The sequence below is a fragment of the Vidua chalybeata genome, chromosome 1, assembly GCF_026979565.1.
Source record: "Vidua chalybeata isolate OUT-0048 chromosome 1, bVidCha1 merged haplotype, whole genome shotgun sequence".
NCBI lineage: Eukaryota > Metazoa > Chordata > Aves > Passeriformes > Viduidae > Vidua > Vidua chalybeata.
Genome location: NC_071530.1, coordinates 42219076 through 42237540, shown reverse-complemented (window position 1 = coordinate 42237540; position 18465 = coordinate 42219076). Strand labels below are relative to the sequence as shown.

General features: G+C 37.0%; 1 protein-coding gene across 3 annotated transcripts in view; it reads right to left on the bottom strand.

The window, feature by feature from the left end:
- ANO10 (anoctamin 10) overlaps window positions 1–18465 on the bottom strand; it is a 121799-nt gene that overhangs the window by 8139 nt on the left and 95195 nt on the right. For 2 of the 3 annotated variants that reach the window (XR_008434096.1, XR_008434099.1), the window contains 2 exons: window positions 15758–15903; window positions 14733–14824 (listed from right to left, as the gene is read on the bottom strand). The exons of the other annotated variant lie outside the window; for it this stretch is intronic. The gene's annotated coding sequence lies outside the window, so the exon portion shown is untranslated. Of the gene's footprint in view, window positions 1–14732; window positions 14825–15757; window positions 15904–18465 lie in introns of those variants that run through there. 3 annotated transcript variants of the gene reach the window in all.

The window sequence follows — 18465 nt, the reverse complement described above, 5'->3', positions numbered from 1 at the left end:
CCTCGAGTGCATAAACCCATGTCACAGGTTTAGCCAGGGGAGACCACACAGCTTTGAATCCGGTGTTGCAAAGGCCAAAACCCACAGTTCTTGCCAATATCCTTTAGCAAATCTATTGTACAAAAGGCAAGAGACCAGTTTAAACTATTTAATGCCACAAAATGAGCAGAGGAAAAACTCAAAGAGCATGAACGTGTCTCCCTGTAATCCAAGAAACAGGAGGGAACAGACTGTGTGAAAAACAGAGACAGTCTCTCAACATGAATTATGCTCAACCCTCAGAAGACAAAAAAAAAAAATATATATTCTACTACTTTCTAGACACAAAGCTAGTCATCCCTGGAACCCAGGCACATAAACCCCAACATCTAAGCACTACTAAAATCCTACCCACCCTCTGCTCTGTCAGTGGACACAAAGGCATGGCTAGCCCCAGCCCAAGCCCAGCTGGTCTCAGTTTTACCCTGGGCTCACATTTCTCTCCAAATTTCCTAATTTGTGGAGTCATAAAGAGTCCAACTCAAATAAAACAAGTAACAAGAGAAGAAGTTTACTCCTCTGTGCAGGACATTCCCTGGGTAATCCAGATCAGCCTCCAGATATGAAATTAAGAACCCAAATTCAGGCACTAGTTTTGGAAATTACCATCTGTGACATAAATATGACGTAAATAAGCAGAAAGATTTGCAGGGGGCATGGCTGTCCTCTGTCTTGCTACCACAAAGCAGTCACAACACTGCAAGTACAAAATTTCCATTTCTTTGTGGCAGGCAAGAAACTTCAGCCTCACAAATATGTCAGAAAATTCCAGAGAAATCAAATGTCTGAAAAATATAAGTAGAAAATTTTGTAGTATATCTGAAGTAAAAACTACATGTTAAGAAATCAGACTTCAACACTGGGCAGACACATAGGAAAAGTAACCATTCTTGTGAAGGGAGTTCTTTCTAAGAGGAAATTTACCTCTTTGTTTATCTGTTGTATCAGCATGAAAAGTAAGTTTAATTCTAAAGAAACTGTTATCAGAATATTAAAAAAATATTTTAATACAGTAAAGTAGGAAAAACTACTCAGTGTTTAGATTATTTGGTATTAGGCAAGGAGTTCAAGGCCAACAATGAAGGGACCTGCCAGGCAATCTTATTTGTTTTCCTCTCCTGCAGAAGCTCTCCTGACCCAAGCACATGTTATTACAATATAATTTTGAGTAATATTTTCATTCTTGCTTTTTTCTTCAAAGACAAGTTCTCTTCTACTTCCTATGAGGGCTTTGCAATTGCCTAGTTACAGCCTAGTGAAAAAATAATCAACACAGAGCCAGTAAACTATTTCTAGTTACAGTAATTTTATAAAATTCTGAAGCAATCAACTCTGTGAATGTTAAAGTGTGTCAAATAGGTCTTTAAATACTTACAAAATGGCAGTGGCACCACTGACAGAATTTCTTCCTTCACCAGAGATACCTGTGAAAAGGCAAATTCCCTCCTGCCACATTCCCAGCTCCTCAGGACGACTATGCACCCATAGAAAGAAATAAATAGTTTTCCCTTAAACACTGGGCCAAAGTATCAACTGATTGCATGCTATTGATTTGCTCTTAAATCTATATTTAAGTTGGTATGTGTCTGATCAGATAAAGTCAGTTACTCAAATTAGTTCCGGTGGATTTATGGTTTGATCTGGCTCAGGAAGTTTTTGAACAAAGCACAGGCATGGGGAACAAAGCGCAGCACAGATGGGGAGATAAATGTTATTCCTGCTTTTCACCCCATTCTAGACATCTGCATGTTGCCACTTTAGAGGTTTTGGAACCATTATGCAAATATACACAAAGGACACAGCTTACTAAATGTGCCATTTTCATTGAAGGGGCACAACTGGACAAAGAGCATTACTCTCACTGTACTACAAAAGACTGTCTAATAAGCAGGTAGGAGAGTAAAAGGTTGGTTTGGTAGATTATAACTGCATTTCTTCAAAATGAGTAAAGTTGTGACTTTAAATGACTAAAGCTGACATAGTCCTAAATTATAGGTATGGCAATATTTACAAATTTATAATCTTTATGAATTGCCCTGCTTAAGTCTGTTGCAATTTTGAACAACCTAGCAAAGGGTAAAGGTCTGGTTTCTATGAAGGCAATGGCAAAGTTCTCTTTTACTTTAGTGAAACCAGACTTTCTCACTTTCTCTTTATATGCTTCCACTATTAGGAGTGAACAAAATGCTTTTTCCCTTTTTCCAACACATTAGTGGGAAGAAAACCTCTTTGCTGTAGGCTGCTCACCTTTATTTTGAAGTGATGAAGTGCTCTGCCTCCACAGCCCCCTGTTCAGAGCTTCCTGGACGGTATCAGAGACCCTCACAAAATTCTGTGCCTTTCTGCCTTTAATACCATCAGCAATTTCTTTGCAAAGCTTTATGAAATTCTTTTCCAATAAAGAGCAAATTAAAGCTGTATAAGAGCTACTATTTTCAGTCTGAAGAGAGATGATATTTTAAGCAGCTCTGTAATATAAAGACAAACAATGACCTGTAGATATGTTGAGTATTAGCATTTATTCTCTTTCTGAGATCTGCTTTAGTGCCTTTGAACAGCCTATGCTGTGTAACTAAGAAACTACAAAAAAGATTTTGGGATAAGGTTTAAATTGAAAAAAAATGGATGAATGATTTCTGACTATTGAATTTTATTATTTTCATGCCTTGCCAACCCTATAATCCCAGTTCCTTTCTGTTAATTTAAATTTTGTGCAATACAATACATAAAGGCAGAGTATATGTATTATATAAAATACATCTACATTTGTAAGAATTTCTTTTAATAAGATTGTGGTTTTTAAGTTTAGAACTTAGTGTTAAAATTTTTACCTTCTAAACAAAACCTGAATGATTACAAAGAAGGTCATGCATATGGCAGTTATTCTTCTACTTTGTCAACATGAACCTTGTGTCTATGCAGGCCTTCCATGCACAGAGTAAGTCAATTTTCATATGCCTTGGTAACATTCCTCCTTATTTTTTCTGCTTTTTAATTTTATTAAAGTATTTTTGCTTTATTAAAGCATTTTACTCCCTTTCCTTATTTATTCTTTGTGGATTCCCCACTGTTCTACTGTCCTAGCTGTACCCTCTCCCTTATATTTTCACTTTCAATTCCTTCAAAATGAGAAATCGTTCCCGTCTGCCTCTAAATTCACAGGTAGGGAAGGGTCAGATTTGCTGGCAGAAAGACTGCCAAGAAGACTGGCCCTGGAGGCTGTCAGCTTCCTGGTGGGAAGAGAACCCCACTTCTCCTCCCACTCCCATTATCCTGCTCTCCCTTTCAGGAGCAGTGGGAACCAAAGGAAGGACAAAGTACTGCCAGCACAGCCCTGCTTTGGGGCTCTGTTCTGAGGGGCTGGATAAAGCCAGACAATAAACTGAAGCCTAGAAATGAATGTGTGGGACAGATATATGCAGCTCCAGTCCAGCTGCTGTTCTAGACTGACCTCCTTCTTTTGCTTCAATGGAAATCAGAGCTAATGATGCCAGCTTCAGCATGCACCGGGGGATTAACTATTGTGATTCATGTTAAATTGCCACACTAATTTAATTCTATCAGACCTCAAAGCTTTGGAATGTTTTTTATACATTGCAAAGTGCTTTTACTGGATATCCTGGGTCACCAGTACCATCACACTTCTATTCCTCAACTTCAATCTATCACAAAAAATATATTATCTAGCATACAACACAAACATCTAAAGTAATTTCTCTCCAACATATTAGCTGTAGCACATCACAGCTGTCCAATTGCTATAGAAACACTGTACAACATTACCATTTGTGAGAAAATATGTTGTCTTGTAAATTTTATAGTAGGACTTTTATAAAATAAGTTGTTACATCTGTCAAACCAACCGTATTTTTAAAAACATGCCACTAAGTGCTGTGAAAAGACTCTAAATAAAAGCTGAAAACATCATATGATTTTGCATCAGTAAAGTGAGTCAATATTATCCAGTGAGTCACCTAGCTAATTCACAGCAAACTTCTGTGATGGTATAAGATGGAAGGTGCTCACACATTTCCAGAGATCCTTCAGGGCAAATCAAATATACAAGCTAGGGCAGGACAAATAATTGCAAAATATTAACAAGCTGCAGAAATCCATTTTCTGCACTTCGCGCTTGGTAATCTGTCAGTGCTCACATGCTCCTGCTTCATTCTTGGCACTGGAAACAATCAGAAAGACACACCACTATAGGACCAAGAGAACTGCAGGAACCATGGCCATTAGTTACACCCTTTTCTCAAACAGTAACATTTCACAACCACAGCAAAAGATTTCTTCTAAAAATTAAAGCAAATATCTCTTATGTATTAAAATGACAGCAACACAATTTCCCCTACTAATAGGAAATTACAATAATTATTAGTGGTGTAAGGAAATACAGCAAAGGCTGTGGTTTACAGTAAGCCAGTGTAAGAATGCATCTACCAAGGACCTGAATAGAATCCACACACCCAGATTCTCATTCTCTCTCTCTGTACCTGTATACTGCATCTATTTATCTATCTAAAATAGAGAAAATGCATTCATAAGTAAGACTTTAACAGTTTGTATTTAAAATGGCATTATCCACAATATTAATGGGGGGCTGTTAGGTTTTGGTTTCCATGTGTTGGTTTTTGCTGCCCTGAAAATTCTCCTCCCAATGCCTTCCTCATTTGTAACTGTGAAATTTGGAAACTAGCCAATATTGCTACCATAATGTTATAGGGAATTCACACTTCAGTCCAGAAAAGGAGTTTTTCAGCAGGCAGTACATACTAAACACTAATTTGCATTGAGCACTAATTAAAAATATGCATTATATATGTTACTCTGTATTACTCTGTATAAATCTCATATAACTAACCTTCAAGTAATTGTATTAGAATTTTGCCTTCCTATTAACTTTTGATCAAAGAAACCTATCCCATTGAAATTGCCATCTGCTGAACCTGCTTCTTGACTTTGTTTCATCTTTCTGTGACATGGGAATAATCACCAATACTATCGGGAAAAGAATATATAAATAACACCTTAAATAAGTTTTCTCTCTCCTGAAATCTGCAGGGGTTTGACTAAAAAGAAGAAAAGAGGGTTTTGTCCTGTGTTAGTGAATGGCTGAATCTCCTTTCAATGATTTCTGCTGATCAGTGAAAAAATAGAAAAGAAAATACAGCTCAGAATCACTATCATCCTTATAAATGCTCTTATATTAAATGCTTATGTAACAAACTGGAAGATTCACAGTGGCATTAAAAATAATCTTGTTTGTGAAGCAGATATGAAAATCCTCCCTATTGATGAGATAAGCTTGCTTACAGCAAGTAAGGAACTGCTTCCATTAATTGTTGCTCCCAACACTTTCATATACTTCTCATGGAAACAACAGGACAGATCACTCCCAGAGAAGTTGTTACTGGATAAACTAATTAATGATTTGATCTGGTAATTTCAGTATCACCATGTTAAAAACAAGTAAGGGAAGCTCTGGGTGTGTCCCACCTGCAGAAGAAAGGTGTCTTCTTACCACATGTGAATCTAATTTAGCCACTTAAGTTTCTCAACTGGCAGACCAGTTAGATTCTGGGTTTACTCAACAGTATTTCCACCAACCCAAACCCACCTGTCTTTCATTTAATTAGGAATTTACCTCACTACTGGTTACCAAATGTTAGTTCGAATGTATTAAGAACAGACCTTTCCATCTCCCCAAAGAGGAAAAAGACAGGCTGATTAATTTGATAGAATTTCTCCAGTCAGAAACCGGAAGGACCAAGAGTAATGAACCTTATCTACTTAGCAGATTTACTACTCTTTTATATACAAAAAGTAATCTTACCTTTTGAAAAAATCCACCAGCTCAAGATGCTGATAACAACCCCCACCCCTTTCACAGAAACAGACTTCCTTAGTTATTCAATTTATTTCAAACTATTCAAAGACAGAACTTCTCTTCAACAAATATCCAGCAACCCCTGCTGTGTTATGGGCAGTTCTGCTCTTCCAACAGCCTGTCAAATTGTCCTTAAATATCTAAGGCTGTGTTGCTGCCTAAACTTTTTCAAGTCTTTTTTTTTCCTTCCTAGGTAACCAAAAGCAACACACAAGGCAGAATTGTAGAAAGTGTTTGAAACTTGCATGGGCAAGCAGATGGTGACCTGTACCTGCAGCACAGACACCCAAAAAGACCTCTGGGGCAGGAACTTAACACTTACGCATTTTTATCCAGAGCTAACGCAACAGAAGTCTTAATGCGCTTAAGCCCTCTAAGTGCTACAACTACATAAACTCTGCAGAATAAACAGTTACCAAACACACAGTTCTTTTGTCTCAGAGTCTGACCTGAATATTAAAAACCTGAGTTTGGTGATCCATTGTGGCAGATGTATCATATCCTACATGAAGATTACCAAAATAATTACAAAAACTTTTAAAATTCTTCCACTTTTCCCTGTTTATTTCCTATCAAAATATATGGAGTTGCTATGCCTGCACATGTCTGCTAAACCTGCAAAATATTTTCTCTGCATTGAAATTTAAACTTTTAACATGTCTTTGAAGGAACTTCAATTTGTCAGAACCCTGAAATTTGATTACCCAATCTGGACATGAGAACAATATTGCTCAAAATGGAAGGAGCCTTAAAGATCACCTAGTTCCAATCCACCTGCCATGGGCAGGGATACCTTTCATTAGACCAGGTTGCTCAGGGCCTCATCCAATCTGGCCTTTACTTTCAGGGATGGGGCATCTACAATTTCTCTGGGCAATCTGGTCCACGGCCTCACCATCCTCACAGAACAGAATTTCTTCCTAATATCTAATTTAAACCTACTCTGTCAGTTTGAAACTATTACTTCTTGTCCTATCACTACATGCCCATGTAAACATTCTCCCTCCATCTTTCCTTTAGGCTCCCTTCAGGTACTGGAAGGCCACAGTTAGGTCATCCAGAGCCTTCTTTTTTCCAGGATGAAAACATCATGTTGAACATCTTTGCTGCTTTTTCCTGGGGTTTTAGAGTTGTTGGCTTTTCCCTTCATTTTTCCTCCTAAAAAGAGATTAATTCCTCTCCTCACCTATCCATCCTTTCTGCTAAGCTGCCCCATTAATTAATTCCAGAGTTTTATCTGGGAAATGGTCCTTTCTGGCTTGTATTTTTCTTTCATAATAAGCCAATACCCTACCAAACATTCAGTGTCCGACAAGGTAACAATTTCTGGCCCAACAAGACACATTTTAAATGTTGCTTGCTCTGCTCTGAGGGACCAAGGAGAGGTCACAGAAAGGCAGCAGACTCTTGAGTTGAGAAGTGCACTATTGCAGTATATATTGCTCTGGGATGGTTTTGCTCTGAGATAACAGGGTAGGTAGACCAGGCTATGGCTCATTTCTCTACACACATTCCATATTCTTTTGACTTTTGGAAGTCTTGTAATTTATTCCACATTAAACAAAAATTGAGATGGTAGAGAAAAAAAAAAACTTTGAATATGAATAATACTATTATAATCAGAAGAAACAAATAAAAAATATTCTCATATGAAAATAAGGTAATCAGACAAAAAAGTCACAGATTGGCTACACAGCCTTAACAAAGACTCAAGAACTAAAGCACTCTCAAAAAAAAAAAAAAAAAAAAATAAAGGTCAGCTGCACTGGTAAATGAGGAAGAAAAACCAACCAATCCAAAACCAAACAAGGCAACTAAACTAATAAACTTCAGATTCTCCAAATGCTTCCCAGAAAAGTAAATCTTTCTGTTTTCAATCTATTTCAGAGGATATATAGCCATAAGTAGTGCACATTGCTCCTGTAATAGAGTGAATAACCTAGCAAATGACAGAGGCACAATTGCTCTGAAATGATAGCTGAAGTTTTACTTGTCGTCAATAGAAAATAAAGGAAAAAGAAAGAAAAAGAGTATTACAGTACCTTAACTTATAAAATGTTCTATTTTATTCAATCCTGCTTTTCCATTTAATTTTCATTTATTTTACAAAAACTTTAAAATACAATAACACTTTAAAAAGTATCCGTCTGAATTCAGTTCTTTTGGCAGATATTTTCCTTCTGGCTTCTCTAATCCGTTTTATATGAGCTGGCATTTTAAAAAGCATGCTTTAGTATGCAGAGCCTAACAGTACTGCTGAACCCTCCTGACAGCCTGCTTCTCAGAAGCAAAAAAAGACATTATCTCCCCAAAAGACCTGCTCTAAACAGTGTTCTCTCCTGCACATGAGCTACCTGCCACCCCATGCCCTGTTATTTGTTATTCATAGAGCTGCACGTCAAAGAGAACCAATCCTGAGAGCACATACAGGAAAACTTACTGCTTTGGTTAAGCACACAGCTATTTATATCATAGTGTGCTGCTTTCCATGTACATAAATGAATTTGTTTTTTATGTAAATTCTCTCAGAATATTGGAGAATTCAGTCTCTTATTAAATAAACACAAAGCAGCAATATAATATTGCTTCTATAAGAGAGCAACACTGAGACTGATACATGCAATGATGTATAGATACTTGTCTATAGAAAGCTGCAGTACGTGCCCCATGATTTCAGAAAGTTCTTAGCAGAATGTTATACTGAGCTGACAAAAATGTACAATGTCAGTCACCTCAGTTTACTACTTATTTCAGGAAGAGAAGGTTAAAGGAACTCCATTCTTGTCTGCTTGCTAAATTACCCCAAATACATTTTAGTACTTTATAATCTGTTACAAACAACATTCAATATCCTACTCTCTGTATGAATAATAAAAAATGTTATTTTCAGCTTGTCAAAAGAAGTATTTCAGTTTTTACAGCACAGTGTGTAATGAATTAATTACACACTAGGTAATTAGAATCTAAAATATTCACCATGCTAACTTAAAAGGATGCTGAATACTACTTAAAGACTGACATGGTCTTTGACCCCAACCAGTTTTTTGAACACAAAACCTCTCCAATTTCTCAAATGTCAAGCCTTGCTGCTTTTCCACAGAAGTGTATGAGAATTCAAATGAAGCAGAAATCCCGTCTTTATGATGCTCTGCAGAACAATGAAAGAAGAGGCAATGCTTGTCTGTTGGCTGTTACAGACATTCAGGTTAAAAACTTCCTACATCCTTCGTACGCCCATCAGGCCTTATTTGCCCCACTTAATGTGCTCTCTATTTTGCTTGCATATTGAAAACCCCCTCATGCTACTGTGACTAACTTTCTTATATTAAATTTTCTCTGTTTAATCACTTCATAATTCAACCATTTCATAGTTCAGCTGTTGTTTCAATGGGATGGTCTCTAACAAATTTGCTGGCAGTCTGAACTACATGTAGGTTCTGGTCAGAACGGCATTTTCCACAATCTTGTGCAAGAAACAATTTTGATTTAAGGAGAAAATGCAATCATAATGAACCAATTTCCAGTGTTCTAAGATGTGTAATCCTACTCAGAGTTTCTCAGTTCTGTAAATATCTGCTTTCTTGAGGTTTTGTGCACACACTAAATCTCCTCTCCCAGGAAGACTAACACATGCCATCCACACACAGTTTTCCTACTGTGGGTGCATATTCATAACAAAGTGCAGAATGAATACTTTGTTGTTTATCCAGTACCTGAAGAGTTTATGTATGCTATGTCCCCTTATGCTAAACAAAAGGACTTGGAAGTAGGTAAATGATAGATTTACATATCAACAAAACACTTTGACAACTCCAGCTATTAATGGGTAGCTTCCCTTCCTCCCTTCAATGTCTGTCCACATGGTCATTCACACTGTCTCTGATTCAAAGCAGCATCCTCCCACATATTCACAGCTGATTAGGAGTTAGATTTGAGAGTCTTTCAGCTGCACAGGTGACAAGGACCGCCAAGAACAGCTTTGCTTCTGGATGTCTCTAGAAAAGGGCAGAGTTTGGTAACAGGGTAGCAAACAAGGGGGTTACTTTTTGGATTTCAGGAGTACAGAATTTCCTGTGAGCTCAGCACTAATTGAAACACTGATAGGTGTAGCTGGGTAAGTAAATGCAGGCAAGTATCTTGCTGCATTTGTTGATGACTTGTTACCCTGTTAGTCTCCTTAGTGACAGGCTTATATTGAGTATAATTTACTTATACTGCATTTACTTATTCTGAGTAACCAAAACATCAAAGTTAAATAAAAAAAAAAAAAATTCTGAAGCTGAAGTGTTCAAAGTACATGGTCATCCAAACTGTAATAGGACGAGCAAGTAACATAATCACATACCTTGAACTGACAGCATGCATTACTACAGAATAATTATTAAATAATAACTCTAAAATTCAAGTAAGTGTCTGAATTTCAGTGGTGGCCAACTGCCTCCTAAAATCTGCAGTTTTCACAGTGACAGTATGTCTCTTTAAAACCACCTGAGTCAGATGTCTAAAGGGCCAGGGCCATGGAGCAAGAGATTACAAAGTAACTTTCCACCTTTCTAGAGAAATTGGCCACCAGCCAATTTCAACAAAAGTCGTAACTTTGCAGAGGTCTCAAGGATGCCAAGTGTCTCTTCACCCTATGAAAATCAGTAGCTGTGTATGAAAGGAAATCCAAACCTACAGCCTATCACTGAAAACAGAATCAGAGCTCAGAGTAGCTCAGAGTAACTGCCACTGGTTTAATCAGGACATGTGCACAGCTCCCTGTAGGATCAGGAAAGACAGGACATAAATCCTCAGGAAATCAGGCTTCATTAGTTCTGCTGCCTACAAGGAAATTGCAACGAGAGAACATGCAAATGGGAAAGTTTATTGTATAAGAAATCAGTCCAATCTCCTTCACAGTATCTGTCCCTGTACAGTCTTGATAAAATACAGTCTTGATTTTCATTCCCTTCCCTGTTTACAACCTGCATTTATCAAAATTCTGCCATTTTCACTAGTCTCTCAGCATACAGGTACCAATTTTTTTTAATTTCTTTTTACTTTTATCTACAAAAGACTATAAGACTCTATGTCCAAAATACCTTTTAGCCCTTTTTTGTCTCTAAATGAAAGTTATTGTTCTATTTGAGAGAGTAAGCAGGTAAAAAGAAATTTTTATAATATTTTTAAAGAATCAAATTAATGCAAGCATGATGGAAGGAAACCGTCAACTGCAACAAAAATCAGAATAACTACAACTTACTGCTTTGATAAACTTGAAAACACTCATAGTTTATAGAAATGTAGCTCTCAAAGGAGCCAGGAGATTAATATCTGCCATGGCAACCAAACAGAGCAGTCTTCTGGCACTTTCTGAATGAGCATTTAGGAGGAGATTAATTCAATACTCTGCATGATGAAAGGGCTCTTGAGATCCATAACTGTCTCCCACAAATTACCCTTATTGTACAACTGGATGTTTAGAACAGATTGCACATTATCCATATTGAACTAGAGCTTTCACAGCAAATTTATGTGAAACAGATTAAGCCCACATGATGTGTCACACTAGTTTTCACCCACTCATTTCAGGGCATTTATAAAAATGGGCATTTTATTAAATGGATCGTTGCAGTTTTGCAGGATTTATTTTTAAGCTTATTTAAATTTAGGAGTACTGTAAAGCCTTTTTACTATGAAACTTTGAAATTTCTGAAACACATAAAAGCATAAAAAATTACTACAGAATTTACACTCTGGTATGTAAACGGACGGCAGAAAGTCTGCCACGTAAGCAAGCATTATCATCTTCATTGTGCATTTCATGCTGTTTTGAACTTACAGTAAATTCAAGTGATGACATACCTCAATAAATAATTATGTCTTCCTATTTTTATATATATGAAACCATAGTTTTCAGCAAATACAGCACCTGATGAGCACCAGACAGCTCAATGTGTCTTATAGAACACCTTTTAGAAGAGTGTGTTAAACATCTACCTGCTTCATCAGAATCTAAATTACTACGGAATCTTTCCTCCCAGGACAAAAGTGATTTGGTATTTTATTTACTGATTTCCTTATATTGCATCCAATCATACTGTACAACATAAAACCCAGAAGAAACCTGGAGTAAAACAAGAGCTAGAGTGCAAGCACATTTATAAACGATTGTAGGAGAGAAGAGCCAGTCAATTACTCTTAGGAAAGAGGAAATTCTATTTTCTCTTCTGAGGCTACTGAAAACTCTTCACCATAGCCCAGCAATGCTCAAGATGAAGTATTTCACCTGCTGGATTAAATGAAGAGTTTCCAGTTGTTTGCAGTTATGAGTAACACCTGGGTTGCACAAACTGTTCTGAAGGATGCACACCCATAAAGTAATCTTAGCCAGTCTGATGAGAGTTACTTGAGATTGAAGATTATAAATAGCTTTGATTCAGTTTTATATCTGGCAACTGCAATGAATGAAAGGTGAACTTCTCAAAAAATTTCTAAAGGCCACACATAATTTGTAGTGATAGACAGTGGAAATTAGACACTTAATCCATCAGCATTTCTGAAAATCTCACTTTGGCTTTGATTACATTATCATACATTATTTCTAAAAAACCCCTATTTCTTTACAAGTAGGAATACATTAGGCAGGCAACAAGAAAAACAAAAAAGTAGTGAGTGTAATTACAATTTTGAAGATCCAAGACTTATGTAGAGCTACCATTTATTTGCAAATGAGACAATTCTGAATCTACATCCCTTATTTTGTACTCTGTACTGTGTGTGGAGGAACTGAGTATCCTGAATAATAAACACCATGTAAATCAAGGAACAGCAGTTAGGTTCTAAGCAGAGAAAAACAAGTATTTACATTGCCATTAAACAGTGAAAATAAAAATAAATTCAGGTGAAGCAACCTCACTCACTGAACATCCTGTAACTTAAACTGAGCTAAGAAGACTGGGTGGAATAAAGATCCAGGGCAGAAGGAGCAAAGCTGTGGTTTGCCAAGTTCCCTTCAATTTACTACTTCTCACTTCAGTCCCATTTTACAATCATTATATCACTGACAAACTTTCAGTCCTCACTTTTGTACTGATAATTAATGCTGTCATAAGTTTTAGAAGGTCTTTAAAAACATTAGGCATTTTAAGCATTCAAACATCACCAAAAAAAAATCCTTCTGGGCTTGAGAGTAAGAGGCTCTCAAACCTAATGGAGTTGGACTGATTATTCCAGATAAAGACTTTCATGTTTCTTGACTCTTAAAAAGCAATGAAGTGAAACAGATTTGTACATTTCACCATTTAAACTCTACAGGAAAGCTACACAGGTTTTAATACCTGTATTTTAAAAAACAGTTGAGGTTTTGCAAACCAGTATAATGATATCTCTCCCAGAAGCGTATCTGTTGATTAACAAACCTCCAAAACAAATCTTTCCTGCATAAATAGAATTAAATGTGTTACAGTTTCAAGTCAATGTATTTCCAAAGAATTAGAAACAGTAATTTGAAAATGGTCTCAAAGGATTTGCAGAAGTACTTACATGATGGAGTAAATTACTTCTCCCCAATACTACTGCATCAAGGCCATTGTTTTCCAAAGCTCCTCTTCACAAACAAGCTAGACAAATCTACAAAATGTGCTAAGAATTTGAATTTGCAATTCATGAAAGAAAATATGTAACCAGAGAGCAAAGAATCATTCACAGATATGAACCTATCCCAACACCAAATTTCTCTGTCTCCATGTCAGCTGAATCTGAGGCTTTATGCCTGCACTTTTCCCTCCCTCTCTTTCATAAAAAAACCCAACCACAAATGTCCCAGTTAAAATTATCTTTCTGATCTGTGCCTTTAAATTTTCACCATTCTCTTCAGCCTACTGTTCCTTCACATGAAACTAAATTCTTCTGATTTTTGGAAGCTTTGTCATCTATTCAGCATCCACTTGCTCCATTCTGACACAGAGAACTTAACTATTCTCATGGCTGTGCCAAAAAGTAATTTCTTGCTAGCATGCTTCTCCCTCAATATTATTGCTCATGCATGAGGACACACAGGTACGGGAAAGCTCTCCACAAGCATTCAGAAAAAGCATCCTGAAAAATCACTTTAATGTATAAAGAATAGTTTAGAGAACTCTGACCAGGCACTTATTAGTCATTTATCATGGATGTATTTTCCTGGGGGGGGGGGGGGGGGGACGGGGAGGGGGAGGGGGGCGGGGCTGAGTTCTTCATTAGATCTGATTAGATCTGCCAAATACCTCATTGGGGTTTTTTTACCATGTCCTCCAGAACCTATTTTTGCTATAGTTCTAATATTGTAGTTTAATGTAACAGAAAGTATTATCTAATCTTAGCTATAGATATCACTACTTGTCTCCTGTAATACTTACAGTGAGAAACTGGAAATGCAGCATGACCTGTAACATATTTAGAGTATAGTATTGGGAAGGGAATATATTTTGTAGGAATAAGTTATTTTCATGACTGAGTAAAGACATAATGAGAGCTGTACTTCACATTAGGAAAGTTTTATAGTTCCAGATATTCTGAATGAATGTAAATTTAAATTTAGTAAGATGTGTTCTGAAGGCAACCTTGTAATTTACATACCTTTTGAGTCCTTAGGAACAGGGCTGACTGTTGCCTTGGAAACAAAGACTGCTCTAGTGTGTTCATTTCAAGGGATTCAGTCAATTTGAAGTCTAACTTCCAACTGCTAATTTTATAGACAGTGCAGGTGCAAAAGTTTTTAAGACCAGAACAGAAACGGACAACAGTGTATATTTATTTATTTTGCACTGCCCTTGGGAAATGATGATATTCTTGCATAACACTCTCCAGGAAACTCAATTGTATATTGTCCTTCTGCATATGAGGGTGATTATGATAATGGAGGAAACAAACCTGAAAGTAAAAATGCAAAAGCCTTCAGGCATAAACAAGCAACATATAATTTGGTCCCTGTGTTCTTTAAACTGACCTAGGATATTTATGAAAAAAAAAAAAAAAAAAAAAAAGACGAACAAGAAGATAACAAGCAAAAAACCACCCAATGCTCTGCTTCTATGGATACATTCTTTTTTTTTCTATGTATCTATGTTTAGATAAAGTATTTGTAAAGATGAGGACTAACATTTAAAAAGATATTCCATTCATCATTTCAGTGAAGCCATTTTGTTTAAATGAAGCACAAAAAAGGACAGGAAGAGACACTACCAAGCAGGACCTTTGATAGGGAATGACACTGACATTTTCTGAAGCTCAAATTCAGTCTTGTATAAATGGGCCCCATTATTCACCCTCAACTAAATCATGACATACCTCATTTTGTCCCTTACTTGGTCAACATATAAACATTCAATTTTCAAACAGGATTTAAATTATGAGCCAAGTTTTTAGCTAGTTTCTGCCCATGAAAATATCAACACTTCACCCTGAAGGAGACTTGTCCCACGATGCTCCATGTACAGATAACAGAGAGGGGTAGGTTCCTTCATAGATTGCTCATAATTCAGAGTGAGATTCCTCTTTTCTTTAAGATATGGAGGAAACTGGCATACCTAAAGCAATTTTTCCCAGTACGTATAATATTCAGTGCAGGTAATTTAGTAGTCCTAGCTATGATAGCAAAATGCCAGTACTACATAAATACCTCCAATCAGCTATAGGGGTTTAATGCTGTTAAAAATATTTTTTTTTACCTCACATGCACAGGGCCCCTTAACTTCTATTATCTCCCATTGTCAGAAAGTTACATAGCACATCCCCAGAACATTCTTTCATCAATCCAGTTTGCAGAAACTATTGTTTCCACTCAGCTGTAAAAGAATCACTCACTTGCCCATCTTATATCTGCATTCTCCATTCCTGCTGGTGAAATTCAACCACACTCTTCTTCAGTAGTCCAGGATTTAATATATCTAAAAATTTCTCATGAGTAGCCTTGCCTTTCTAATCAAACTGCAGAACCCCTGTCTAAAAGACTGATGAAAATGCAAGTCATTTTACAAGAGAAGAAACAGTTGATACAGAAAAAAAATTATTTTCACACAAGCATATGCAGTAAAGGGGGCCACAGACAGCACATACACCCAAAGGGGAAAAAATCCCCAAACCTTAAAAATACCCTGAAATAATAAATAAAATTTAAATGAAGCAGCTACTGAATGATTCAGCATTTAAAAATTGCCATGGACAAGTTGTTCAGTATTACCAAAAAACAGTTGTAAGGGTATATGGTTATGTACAGACTCAGAGGCACATGCAGGTGTATAAACATGAATATTATGCACAGGAGTTAATACACTAATGTGTATTAGGAAAATAAAAATGTACTTCTAATAGAATAAGAGAACTCACAGTTAACATACATTTCAACATGATAATGAAGGCAGGAATTGCTCATTATTTTTTCTGCTGTGGAGAGAACAAAATTGCTTGATTTTGGTATCAATGTAAAGCTAAAAAGCAAATGAGAGAACAAGACCTTCTAAATGTGCCATGTGCAACTACCTTTCCTGTCACTCCTCCACCTTCCTCAACTTTCAATTTCAGGTTTCGGTATTCAGGTTTTTTTTTGCACCAGGCTTTCTTTGGAAACTATCACATTCTGTTATCACTGAAATGAAGGCCTTCAAGAACTGAGTATTTTGAGTGTCATAAGAAAAATGTGTGCATAATGAGGGTAAATTAAATGCCATTTAATCTATTTGAGAGGCTGGGAGATACTGTTCAAATACTGAATATTGTGATGAGTGAACTGAACAATTCAGAATAGATTCTTTTCTTCCGTAGTTCTTTGTTTGTGTCCTTATAAAATCAATGTAAACAAACTGCCTAGCAGAGCAAAGCTGCCATGGGTACTTAAATGACTTTTTTCAGCTTGTTTCCTTTCCTGGATTAATTCCATTGTCACTTTGTGTAGAGCTGTGGAACACTCATAGTGGCAAATAAATGATGTTTACAAAATACTTACTGTACAGGGACTTTAAAATGCCTAACAGCTGATTAGAGTCCAGGGTGAACTGCAATGAGGCAAGGAGTGTAGCTACGAAATCAGGTTAAGGAAACTCACTGCATGACAACCTAACAATCTCTCCCATGGAGACAAGAAATATTAAGGTAAGTAAAACAGAGAAATGTGAAAGTGGGAAGATTAGTAGAGTCTATACACCAAAACGAGTAAATACAAAAACCCTTTTGGAACAGAACACAATGAACATAATATAAAAAGCAGGTACAAAATTTGAGAGAATAAATTTGAGAGAGGAAGGGGAGGAGACTATTTTTATACCAAACAATTCTGTAAACCACATTTATTTCATACTCAAGGACACTTTGTCAGATAAGGGTAACCATCCGGCTGCAGACTGACGTACAGAACTAACTTGTTGTAAGAGCAATGAGCTAACTTGTTTGCCCCTTGTTTACCTAAAGACTCAATGCTAAAAAAACACTATTTTACCATAACTAGTTCTTTAATTATATTGTATAGATTTGCTGCTGATACACTTGACACCCATGATTGTTGTGGACAGCCAGTCCTGAAATCCCAGCTGGAGAAGAAACAACCAGCTCCCCATTTCTTTATAGATAAAAAACCAGTAAGGTATAAACTCTGCTGTGGCAAAAAATTACAGTGCAGCATGATGAATACAGGCTATACATACTGCATATACATACTTACCTCCACATGTAAATACTTGTATTACATAAAAATTACCTACAGATATCTTGCTCACAGTGACTAGTGAGTTGCACGTGGACAGGATGTTTGTGTGAAATGTTCTACTTAAACAGAACAGGAACTGCAGTATGGCTTCATGGGGCAATCTTCCTGGACACGCGAAATAAGGACAGAGAACTTCCTCAAGGAAAAGACAAAAAACTCAGTTTGCACTAACAATGCAAAAAGCATTTATTCACAAACTAGACATTGAGATCCCAGCAACTGTGAGGTGACAAAATGTGTTTCATGGCACTGAAGAAGGAAAACAGGCTGAAGTAACTTCTGCCAAATGTCTCTTTGTAGAGTTCACAGAAAGCTGAGATTACTGTAGACCAGTCAACAGAGTGGAATAGCAGAAAGCTTTCTGCAGGAGGCTGTGGAGGGAAGGTCTGACATACCGCTGAAGTGCCCCTCACTCTGGCAGTGAATTGCACCAACAGCACTGTAACATGCCAGAGGTAGCAGTGCTGGGTATGAACACAGAACCCAACTGCAGTTCTGAGAAGCACCATCAGGCAGAAGAGGTAACTGGGCTACAGGCTGGACCTGTGTATTAGCAGTCTCTACTAAAAAATGTGCTCAGTTTAGTTCAATGATGCTCAAGTACAGAGGCTTCAGCTTAATGGTGACACAACCAAAGCAAACTGTTTCAGGACAGAGTGAAATTAATACTGCTCCTGTTTTGTTTGAACAGTGACCATTATAGTATGCTGTCAGGATTTGGCCTCTGGACATGTGATCTGTGTTCCACAACATCTGGATGAGAAGAAGCTCCTTGCAAACACTCCATGCCATCTGCATGAAGGTATTGTGGTGC